Raw genomic sequence first — 12507 nt, forward strand, 5'->3', positions numbered from 1 at the left:
GGTTAGAATATTGATTAAGGCAAGAAAGTGTTTGGAGAGACCCTGGTTTGGGTATTTTATATGCTAATCAGATGGCCTTAAAGAGCAGGCTATACCAGTCAAGGAAGCAGAGGATACACATCATTTGCAATGGCCAAGACATGGAAGCAATCTAAGTGTTCACTGATGGGTGAGGGGTAGAGAAAATGTGAAAAACACACAGAAGAATATTATATAGTCGTAAAAAAAGAAACCCTGTCTCTTGGAACAACATGGTTGGATCTTGAGGGCATTATGCTAAGTGAAGTAAGTCAGAGAAAGACAAACACTGTATGATATCACTGATTTGTGGCATCTAAAAACATCAAATCAGAGAAACAGAAAGTAGAACGGTGGTTCCCAGGGCCTGAGGGGTTGGGGGGGAATAGGGAAATGTTGGTCACAGGTACAAAATGAGTAACTTCTGGGGATCCAATGTATTGCATGGTGACTATAGTTAACAACACTGTCCTATATATTTAAAAGTTGATATGGGTAGAGCTTTAATGTTTTCACCATAACAACAAAAAAATGGTAATTATGTGAGATAAAGAATATGTTAATTAAACTTATTGTGGTAACATTTTGCAATATATTCATGAATAAAATCACATCATTCACCTTAAACATGCACAATGTTATAAGTCAATTATATCTCAATGAAGCAGAAAAAAGAAAGCTAAGAAGTCTGTGAGAGATAAAGCCTCTTTCCTATTTGTAACACCTCTCTGCACCATAGGGTACATGGGGAATGGAAACACAAAGCCTCCACTTCAGTGAGATACTGTGGATGATGACTTATAATTTGCACTGGCTATAACTTGCCTTTTCCCACTTATGCTTAATTAGTGTTATGCTTAAGGTGTAAATAATCAAACTTGTCTGTTCAGTCATGCTCACCATGACTGTGCACTTTTGATTACTGAGCACTTCCAGAGAATCAACCAACAGACTAGGAAATCAAATGACATGGAAAATATTGATGGGTGGTTTTAATATCCATACTTGGCAGGAGAGACATATGGGTAAAGAGACTGAAATATATTCGAGAAAGAAGTAAGCTTAGAAGATGAAGCTACCAGCCTCTTATTAATGGCCTTCAGCCGCCTCAATTTTGCTGGGTTTTTAAAGCAACAGCATGTGCTTTCACACAAACACTCCAGCAGCACACTACAGCCAGGAAGGGAAATCTGGTAAAGATACAAGCAGCTCTCCACCAATTGTCTTCTGGAACTGCCGCTGAATTCTGATGCCCAGATACTCGGAATCTCCCACCAGCATGCAGATAAGCCAATTCTAGGAAATTGCATCATCAGTTTAATTTAAAAAAAATAAAAATAAAGACGTGAGAAAAAGATGTCTGAGATGCTGAACAAAAGACAGTATTCACTTATTCTGGAGTCAGCTCCCTAACTTAGAGGATCAATGCTTCACTATTTAGAGCAATACACCAATCTCTTTACATATTTTTTTGCCAAACCTCCTCTTTTTAGACACATACTCTATATTGACTTTAATCTCCTCTCATGAGAACAAATATACTGCTGACTTCCAATATGATGCCCACGGAAAAGCTGAGCTATTGAAACCTGAAATACATGTTTCCTGTTTTCTTACTGGGAAAACAAGCATAATAACAATTCCTTCCCAATCTTTCTGACAAGACTGTTTGGGGACCAAGTGTATGAATGCGTGTGAAACAAGAAGCATGTTTCATACATTAAGTATGACACAAATGCTATTTGATGCATATCTGAGAAGAAACTGGACAGAAGAGAGAGATTTACTTATGGATACTTGACAAAGTTTGAGAATTCATTTTTGCTTTGACAACCTGTGAAAAAATATATAAATAAAATTACTCCATGTTAAAATTCAGATTAAATTTCTGAAATTCCAATAGAGTTGAAAATTACCTTATATATTTGGTTTTATGGAGTAAGATAATGGTGTGAAAACCATGTCTGTCAAACAGAGTCTTGTTCAGTTAAATAACTCACAGCTAGTTTACAAATCCCAAAACTTCCTTGCAAGTTATTTGATTCTAAAGATCCAAGTACATAACAGAAAAACATATAAATCACTAAGTAAATAATGTTCTCTATTCTTTCCATTTTACTTTTTATGATGAAAACAAAATCTACTCATCATGATTTATTAAAATATGCCAGGGAACACTATTCAAATATCTGCACAAAAGCTTCACATAAAAAAAAAAAGTCTGTATTTAGACTAAAACTCAATTTAAGCAGAATAAACATTCCTTAAAAAGAAACTTCTCAATGCCCCTAGGTTTCAAACAGAAGATTTAATAATGCTAATGAAAATACAACACTATATGCCAATTTATATTCACACTACTTTCTATCACATGTGAATCTGAAAAGGAAGCTTATTAATCTAAGAAGCCATCTGCCAAAGTCTTCATCATTTCACCCAAAGAAGAAATTTATTTTATTTTTTACCACTACACCCTCTGATTCATCACATGGCTCTCAGTTATGAGTCCCAATGAGTTGCTTTCCTTTGTTTAATTTTTTCAAATATTTCTAGGAAGGTAAAAATAAGTATATTAGTTTGCTTGAAAATATTGTTTCTACTATTCTTTCTCAAGTTGTTAATAGTATATCAGCAACAAATGCATTTCAATCAAAAAGTATGTTTCCTGAACCGACTCTCACCCCTGTGACAAGTGCATTATTAAGTAATCCATTTGTTTTCCCCTCCTATTGCATAGAAAATTTGTCCCGGGCTAAGATTTTTAAAGGGACTTGTGCTTTAGGAATCAAAATCCAAGTAGCTATAGTGAAGATAGAGATCTTCATTCTCTATATAAATTCAAACTTTAAATTTCTTTTTGTTCAACCTTACTTCCCAATTGTTGAGACAGCTAGTTACTATGCAACAAGCCAGAATCTTAAGCATACAGTCAATATTATAAAGAGTATATACTCTCAAAGTTTCCACTTTTTTCTCTATGGCAAAATTTTCCCTATCACCCATAGCCTACTGCTACCAAAATTGTGTGCATAGAAAACGTATGCTCAGAGAAAGAGAAAAACTTTCAGATTAGCCTAATTTATATTTACTAACAATATAAATTTAGTAAAACAAACGTGCTATGTTTTGGGTTGCTATATCTTTTCTAATGTGGATGAATCATATATGTATAACCACATTCATAATACAATACATTAAGAATTTGACATGTTTTTTCCTTTGTCATATTGAGAATATATAATTCAGCCTATTTCTGTTTTTTCCCTGGCTTCTGTGAAGCTGAGAGGCAAACCAGCTTTTCATTACATAACTATATGAGTCTCTTTTTGAACAAATTTGTATGTTTTTATTCTTTCCCACCATCTAGAGTACTGTCCAGTAAAAATTCATTAGTTTTATTGTGAACATGATATATATCATTACCTTTTTTGAATCTCTTTTAAGGAGCTGGTAAGATACAATGAAAGTACATAGATACATATACATATGCTCAAGGGGATAAGTTTTAATTTTAGTAAAAATTAACAGAAGATGACAAATACTTTTACATGTCTTTAAAAAGCATTTAAAACCACATTCCATAAAATAAAGTAGATTTTTCTTTTAGCTTACATATTTGGCATTTTCAGACCTTCTGGGAGGCCTGGGAGGCCTTTAATTAAAGAATATCAGAAGATTTAAAAGCACAATGGTTGTGTCAATATTGAAGCCACGATTTATAAAGACCTATTATGTTCCAGTGACATTCCCTTCTTATTTTTCCATGTCAGCAAGAACAGCTTGAGGGAATGGACTGCTATTTGCTGGCGAGATCTTCTGACAGTGAAAGTAGGCCTGGTGAGAAACTGCAAACTAAAAAGGTAAAGCATATAACAGCTTTTACCTGTTGTAAATGGATTTATCTTGAGGCTGCAAAGGAGGGCCACTGCCTTTCCTCAAAACTGTACTCTAATAAATGTTAGTGGGCAATAAAATTACGCTCTATTAAACTTGATATATTTTAAAAATAATCTTAAGCATAAAGTTTAATAAATATTTAAAGATATTTATAAGCAAGTAATCATTGTCATTGATCAACAAATTAAAGGCAAAATCTCATGCACTTTTTAAAATCATTTTCAAGGCTTTTTTGACTACATGAATTTAACTATAGCTTCCTTATTTTCACTTGCAAATAGCCCATAAGGCTATTTGGTGTTAATATATTTTATAATTGCACAGAATTTTTGTTTACAAAGGATTTTCATTCATAGATGACCTCACTCAAGCCTCACCATTCTGTGAGAACAGATTTACATAAAAAGCGTTAGATGAAGTTAATACATCAACCAAATATGCAGACAGAGTTAAATCAGGCTGATTAAGACTATACGATTTAGGCATTTTGAAGGCTTCACAAACCCAAGACAAAGCACTTTATCAAGTGCACTGAAAAGCTTTTTCAAGTAATACTGCATGAAGCACTGTTCTCCAAAATAAAGTATAAACCATTAACATGGATAAACAAACAAGGAACAGACCGGTAAAGAATAAATGTACATAACTGTGCCTCAATAAATGTACATAATTGCAAAAAAATAACTTAGTCTTTTATCAGTCGAAGCCCAGATGCATAGGAGTGATAGTTGGTAGACAGAATTTATCACTTACTTATCTGGTTCAAGGTAATAAGTAGATTTTAATTTATGTAATCCCTACAAGAACAGTATGAGGTAGGTGCTATTATCATGCCCATTTTATGTGTAGGGAAATTATGGAACAGTGACTAAGAAATGTCACTTGAGATCACACACCTAATATGTGGTCAACCTGAGATTCCAACCCAGGCTCCCTATAGCTAGTCCCTTACCCCATTCTACTGCCTGGAGAAGTAACCTGCTACTGTGAACAGGAATTTGAAACTGTGTGAAGGAAAGGGCAGAGCAGGGCTTATTTTATGGCCAGGTGGTGCCCACAGGCATGATTTGAAGGGAAAACAAGAAAGACACCTCCTTAAAACATTCATCTCACTGACTCTCCAACATTAGGAGTTTCCTTCTCAGGATCTGCTTTCAAAAATCCCCTATTTGACACAGGTCATCAGGGACATATACAGTCAACATCCAAAACCTTAGTTTTCAACAAATATCATGGAGATAACAATGATTCTTATTTTACGACACCCACATGAAAAAATAAATAAAACCCCATTCAAGGTTGTGCCTAGACCAGAACCCTCCAAGGGAAAGAGCAACCAAAATAGCTTGCTCCACATGTGGGCCAGGGGTGGTGAAAGGACATACATGGCGTGGAGAGGGACCTTCAAAACACAGAGAAACACCCACAGAAACAAACACCTGTCACAAGGGTGGTCATTGATCAAATGAGGCCTGAGGGATGGAAGGAAAAGATTTTAAAAATGGGGGCAGAGACCTTGGCAATAAGAAACTGCTGGAAAGCTTTCAGAGAAGGTTCAACTTAGAAAGGCAGGTTGGCTAATTTGGCACCAGCAGGAGAAGTGCAAGGTGGAGTCTAGCCAGGCCTATGAGACCTTGAATCCTGAGACTGAGAGATGGCAGGGAACAAAGTGCAGGCGGTGGCACTGAGGATGTCCTTACTCACGGCACACCCCAGAGCACAGTTCAGGGATCCGGAACGATCAATGGCGAATGGGAGGCTCTGGCTTTCGCTGTTCCCAGGAGAGTTGCGGGACACAGCAGCTGCACGGAATCTTGAGTTTTGCCCCAGAGGCAACTTGACTGGAGGTGACAATTTTATACAATATCTACTTTCCTTTTACCACTTCCCACAGAAGCTCAGGGGGATGTGAAAATAAAAATTCACTCTTTAAAAATAGTGAGGTAATATTTCACATCTGTTTCTAAAAGAATAAAGAAAAGAGAAAATAAAAAGCAGAAGGTGCTCAGCAATGTGGGGAAGGGGGGGTGGGGCATAGGGAAAGGAGCTCCCTGGCAGAATGATCATAGAGGGGGCTATGTTGTGCAAAATATTTTTCCAGAAGGAAAGAGAGAATTCTAAGAGATATATATACAATACAAGAAGTACAGATTTGGATCCAAATGCCCAGTCAGTAGAGCCCTGGGATTCTCTGAAATGAACAACATGAAGAGGAGTGAAAATAAAATGACTCAGCTGAGAAGCAAATAATTCCTAGACCCAGATTTCTTTTCTTTTTTTAAAACTTTTATTGAATTTATTCGGGTGACATTGGTTAATAAAATTATATAGGTTTCAGGTGTACAATCTATGTATTGTACTGTGTGTTCACCACCCCAAGTCAAGTCTTCCATCACCATTTATCCCCCCTTAACCCTCTTCTACCTCCCAACCCCGTTCCCTCTGGTAATAACCATACTGCTATCTGTGTCTATGAGTCTTTTTTCTTTGCTTAATCCCTCCACCTTTTTTACCCCATTCCCCAAACCCCCTCCCCTCTGACAGCGGCCAGTTTGTTGTCTGCATCTATGAGTGTGTTTCTATTTTGTTTGTTAGTTTCTTTTGTTCATTAGATTCCACATATAAATGTAATCATATAGTACTTGGCTTTCTCTGACTGGCTTATTTCACTTAGCATGATACTCTCCAGGTCTATCTATGCTGTCAAAAAAGGGAAGATTTCCTTCTTTTTTATGGCTGAGTAATATTCCATTGTGAAAGGCAGTGGTCTAGCTCATGGTGGGAAGAATTAATATTTTATATGTATAGAAGTTAGAATGAAATGTGAGTTGATTCCCAAGATTAAAAATATAGGAAGATGACAATGCTAGTCATGAGATTAATTCTCAAAATGTTCAGTTTTTTTCTGTTATTTGTGACTCCTCACCTTTTTGAAATTTCTACATTGGGCCAAATAGGAGACCACTAAACTCACTGTTCTGGGTCATTCCTAGATATTTTTATCTCTATTAAGATTAAGTGCTGTGCCCTCTGCCAAAATTTTAAGTGTTTGATTAAACATAAATCTTGGAAACCTGACTATGTTTTGCATTGACCTCCCTAAGTCTGTGCTGAATAAATGCAGAGAGATACAACTTATTAGATGAAAACAAAAGTAACCCACATCTATACCTTATATTGGAAAATAAAATGACTGGGAAATTTGGGTTACATTTTTATAATAAATGACCCCTCTTTTAGTCTTGAAGAGTTTTTCTTGCATGTTTACTTATTCTCAAACTAATTTCAACAATAGCAACAATAATAACAGCTATCATTTCACTGTTTATACTGTGCTAAGCATGCAGATATTGAAATTAATCCTCCCAAATAATCTTTTAAGGTAGATAGCACCAATTTACAGAAAAGGAAACTGAGGCATAAGTGTCTTAGGAAACTTCCCCAAGAATACACAAAGCTGGAAAGTGGCAAAACAGAAGTTTGAACACAGATCTTTTTGAAACCAATGAGGAAGATTCTAGTTTTAATGGTCACTTTTCCAAAACAGCCCAAGGCTCCCATTATTCTTAAGCTATTTTCAGTTTTATCAAGTCTGCTTTTTATTCCATTAATTTTTTTAAATTAAGAGTATCAAACCAGAAGAACTTCAGCAAAGACCCTCAGATTGATGGTAAGTTATTGATTCCTGGCTTTTGGTTTTGGAACTATAGCTAGTTGGGTACCTGACCATTGTATATTTCAAAGCAGTTTTCCCAAGTTTGCTAGTAAGAAAATTATGTAATTCAAATCCAAAGCTTCCCTTCAAATACACTGCTTTTCTTTCTTCCCCCTTATCTACAGGGCCATAGTTTATTACTCAGGAAATTAAATTGAGCAGGGAAAAGTTGTTTTCACAAAGTTCACTTTTAAGATTTAATACTTTATAATATAGATTAGGTCTACCCAAATTAATTTAGCAATTTAGAAGTATCTAACAAAACATAAAAAGTGTATAACCTATAATAGAGCAATCTGACTACTCAGTGGTTACCCTACAGAAATCACCACATGGCAGGGGAACAATGAAGCATGCACAGCATGCACGTGGAGGGTCAATGCAGCGTTGTAAGAGCAAAAGCTGGACACAACCTAAATGAGCATCCATTAGGCACCAGTTAAATAGGGATCCCGTGCAACAATGAAAGACAATGAGGTCAATCTATATGGACTAACATAGTAAGATCTCCAAGACATGTTAATGAAAAATCAAGCTCCGAAACATGTATGGTAAGACATATTATATAGAAACAGCACCCACTTATACTCAGTCACATATGTATTTACATAAGGGTCTCTATCCATATGTGTATACATATATACATACTCACACATACACATGTAATGCATACAGGTTGGGGTGGAAGAAAGTATTCAAAGGAGATTTTATCTGTCCCCACTTATTTATTTTATTGCTATAATAATGATGAATATCTATACTACTTGTATAATTAAAATCAACCAGTACATTTTTAAAATTTCATATAAATCATAAATTAATCTACTGCATTCCACTTTTAATCAACCTATTAAATTAACTAGCCTGAATTTTTATAGTTTTTGTCTCTCTTTAAAAGAAAGATCAAACCTTTGCATTGACAAATTTGTATGTCCCAGGCCCATTTCCTGATAGAAATGAAATTCTATGGGTCTTTAAGCATGGCTGGGAACTAAGCAAGAGCAGGACAAACTCTCCTTTTTTACTGAGCACCACAACATAAGTGCCTAATAAATATAAAAGAACAAAGGAATAAACCAACCAACAAATAAATGACAACATCAGTAAATATACTCATGTTTCTCAGCATTGGTCAAAGTGAAAGTCTGGCAATTGGCAGAGAGGTATCAGAATATTCAAGGAAAAGCTCAAATCTCTTTTATTCTGGGCCACATTACTGTACTGATTTTGTTAATAGTGCCAAATAAACCGCAGAAGCACATTAAGGATTATATCTGAGACTTTATCTCTGGCTTTGAAAATTAACTTGTTATTGTCATTTGTTTGTTAGGTTTGCAAGCCATGTGAAGATAGAGGCAGAGACTGGAGTGAGGGATCTACAAGCCAGGAAATACCAAGGCTTGCCAGCAGCCACCAGAAAAAGAATACATCCTTGCTTGAATATATTTGAAGTGAGGCTTTGTATTTGAATTACTTAATGTTCTTACTAGAGAACTTGGGAAAATTGCTTTGAAATATGCAGTGATCAGATACCCAGTTAGCTATAGGAGAGATCCATGAAACAGATTCTCCCTTGAATCCTCCAGAAGGGAACATTCTGCTGACACCTGATCTCAGATTGCTGGCCTCCAGAACCACAAGGGGATAAAATTGTTGTTTTATACAATTTGAGGTTATTTGTTGTGGCAATCATAAGAAATGAATACAGTTTCCATGGCTTTGTCTTTCAAATTATTACTTTAATTTTAACTATAAGCATCTTGTGGTTTAGCCAAGTCAAAACTTGATTGCAATTTATTACTCTATATTTCACTCCCCAGATTACTTTCTTAATTTTTATTGCTCATTTTATAATATTTGTCTTATTTTATAAATGCAAAAAACATTAGAATCTCTCTGAAGATATTAATTTAAAATTTTTAATTTCTATTTTGCTCCCTGAATTATCTTTTTTTGGTTAGAGTAATTTTCATTGGTTCTTCTTTAATTTGCTGGTTTTTCTCAAGTATAAAGTAATATTTTGTGTCCATTTATGTTTGTGAATTACAGACTATACTGGTTAGTATAAACAACAAGATTAAATTGCTTCTATGATTATATATTTGTCTGTTTTCCCAGCTTGCCTCCCCTTTGAGCATGTGTGTGCACATCGGCACATGTGTGTATTTCTTGGCACAAAGGGAAGCTACTTAGGATGTACTTAGGCTGTCATCTTGAACTAGAAGTCAATATCAACTACTGCATATTATATCATTTTATTTTAATTTCTCTAATAAATTATAAATTCCTGCAGTATAGAGATCTGTTTTTACCTACATCTAATATTGAAGTTATCATAAATGCATATTTTTAAAAAATTAATTGAATAAGTGAATTGGTGAGTTAGTAAGTGAATGAGTGCGTGAAAGAAAGCCAGTAAAACAAAGTTAAAAATTCAATACTTTCACTATTTAAGGAAACTGGCAGAAACGAATTATGACATAATATGCAAGTAAAAATCATTAATCCTCAGCTCTCAATTAATATATAATTGTAATTAAAAATTCATTTCACTGGATCAGATAGCTCACAATCTCTTTTCTACTGCAGGATATTCAATATTTATCATTTTAGATCTGGATTGTTCGGGACACATTTTTATTAGATTTTTGCAAATGCGTAGCTTACTAACTATGCAAACAGATGTACATCAATTTGTACTTTACAAATATATTCCTGCTTATGTAAATTCACTGTCTGAGTTTTGCACTTGGAAAATCAATACCAGGACACGTTAAATAGAATTATCTGTGGGGACTCTGTGATTTTAGTGTCTTGAATTCGTAATTGGACATTTTCCAAATTGAAAAAGTCTTTTGTAAAGTGACTCAAAGTCAATTTCTTCCATTCCGTTTTGACTTATATCCCTACAAGTCAGTAGTGGAAAAGAGAGAAGATCAGCTTTGTTCTGTGGATATATTTAAGCTGGTTTTAGAGACTAAGAAGGGATATACCAGGGCATTCCAGTCAGAGGAAGCATAGAAACCCTTAACCAACCAGGGTCAAAAAGGAATATCCTCACCATTGTAAGGGGCATCCATGAAAAACCCATAGCTAGCATCACACTTGATGGTGAAAGACCAAATACTTCCCCCTAAGATCAGGAACAAACAAGAATACCTTCCTCTTAATTTCTATTCAGCATTGCCCTGGCGATTCCTACCAGAATAATTCGCAAGAAAATAAAAAGCATCCAGATTGAAAAGAAAAGTAAAATTATCTCATTTGCAGATGACAAAATCTTAAATATAGAAAATCCTAAAGAACACATTACAAAACTATTAGATCTAATAAACAAGTGCAGCAAGGTTTCTGGATACAAGATTAATATAAAGTCCTAGCCAGGTAGCTCAGTTGGTTGGACCATTGTCTCATACACTAAAAGACTGCAGGTTCGATTCCTGTCATGGCACATACAGGAGGCAACCGAGGTTTCTCCCTCTCTCCCCCCCTCCCTCTCTCTCTAAAAAAATCAATATGAACACATCCCCAGGGAAGGATTAAAAAAAGATTAATATATAAAAATCAATTGTATTTATATGGAGTAGCAATAAGCAACTGAAAATAAAATTAAGAAAACAATTCTATTTATAATAGCATCAAAAAATAAAATACTTGGGAATAAATTTAACAAAATAAGTGCAAAATTTATACTCTGAAACTATACAACATTTTCGGAAATTAAGACCTAAATAAATGGAAAGACATCTTATTTTCATGGATCAGAAGAAGACAACATTGTTAAGATGGCAATATTCCCCAAGCTGATCTATAGATGCAACATCATTTCTATTAGAATCCCAGTTAGCTTCTTTGTAAATATTGACAAACAAATCCTAAAATTCATATAGAAATTCCAAAAAATCAGAATATCCAAAACAATCTTTAAAAAGAAGAAACTTGAAGTACACTTCCTAATTTCAAAACTTCCTATGAAGATATAGTAATCAAGATAGTGTGGTACTATCATGAGAATAGAAATATAGGTAAACGGAATAGAACTTAGAGTCTATAGATAAACCCTCACATTTATTTATGGTCAACTAATTTTTGACAGAGGTGCTAAGAAATTAAAAAGGAAACACAATCCTAGGACTTTCCTATAAGAAATAAGACATAAAATCACTTTCTAACACATCCAAAATGAGGAAAAAGAAGGATCAGTTGGTGAAACAAGAGGCAAATAAATATTTTGTAATTCTACATTCACCACTTCACTAACAGTCAATACAGATATTTTAACAGCAACATTCATATAGGGCTTACTTTACAGATTATAAAATGCTTTCACATGCATGAGCCAATTCCCAACATTCTCTGAGGTAGATATTATATTATTTTCTTTTAGCAGATGAAAAAACTTAGTCTATGAGAGTTGAAGTAACATAAGCAGAAGCATATAAGTAGAGGAGCTAGAACAGCAGTCGTTCCTGAACCCATGTATCTATAATGGTTGTCAAGGGTAAAGAACCACAGAACAAAACATGAAAGAGGTACCAGGCCTCTTTGTTTATAACAACCTCTCCTGGAAAAAAAAAGTGTGTGTGTGGGGGGGGGGGGGGGTCGTCTAAAAAGTATTTATTGTCCTTAATTTGAATGTTCTTGCTTATCTAAACATTACTTTCTTGAATGTCACCAATGATCCACTCATCAGAAAAGTCAATTAATTTTACATTTTAAATCCCCTTTCCCAATTGATAGTATTAATCACTGTTGACAAGTGCTTCCTTCTGTAAGCCGTTTCTTTTCATGACCCTGTTCTCTGTTATCTCCTCATGGCCTTTCTTCCCTGCAATTGTTCCACATATACAGCTCTTTTTTTTCAATTTTAGGAAGAC

General features: G+C 34.8%; 1 protein-coding gene across 7 annotated transcripts in view; it reads right to left on the minus strand.

Moving 5' to 3' along the window:
* Positions 1-12507, minus strand: part of MCTP1 (multiple C2 and transmembrane domain containing 1) — a 418524-nt gene that overhangs the window by 355968 nt on the left and 50049 nt on the right. The gene's annotated exons all lie outside the window — the stretch shown is intronic.

The sequence above is a fragment of the Miniopterus natalensis genome, chromosome 3, assembly GCF_054644295.1.
Source record: "Miniopterus natalensis isolate mMinNat1 chromosome 3, mMinNat1.hap1, whole genome shotgun sequence".
NCBI lineage: Eukaryota > Metazoa > Chordata > Mammalia > Chiroptera > Miniopteridae > Miniopterus > Miniopterus natalensis.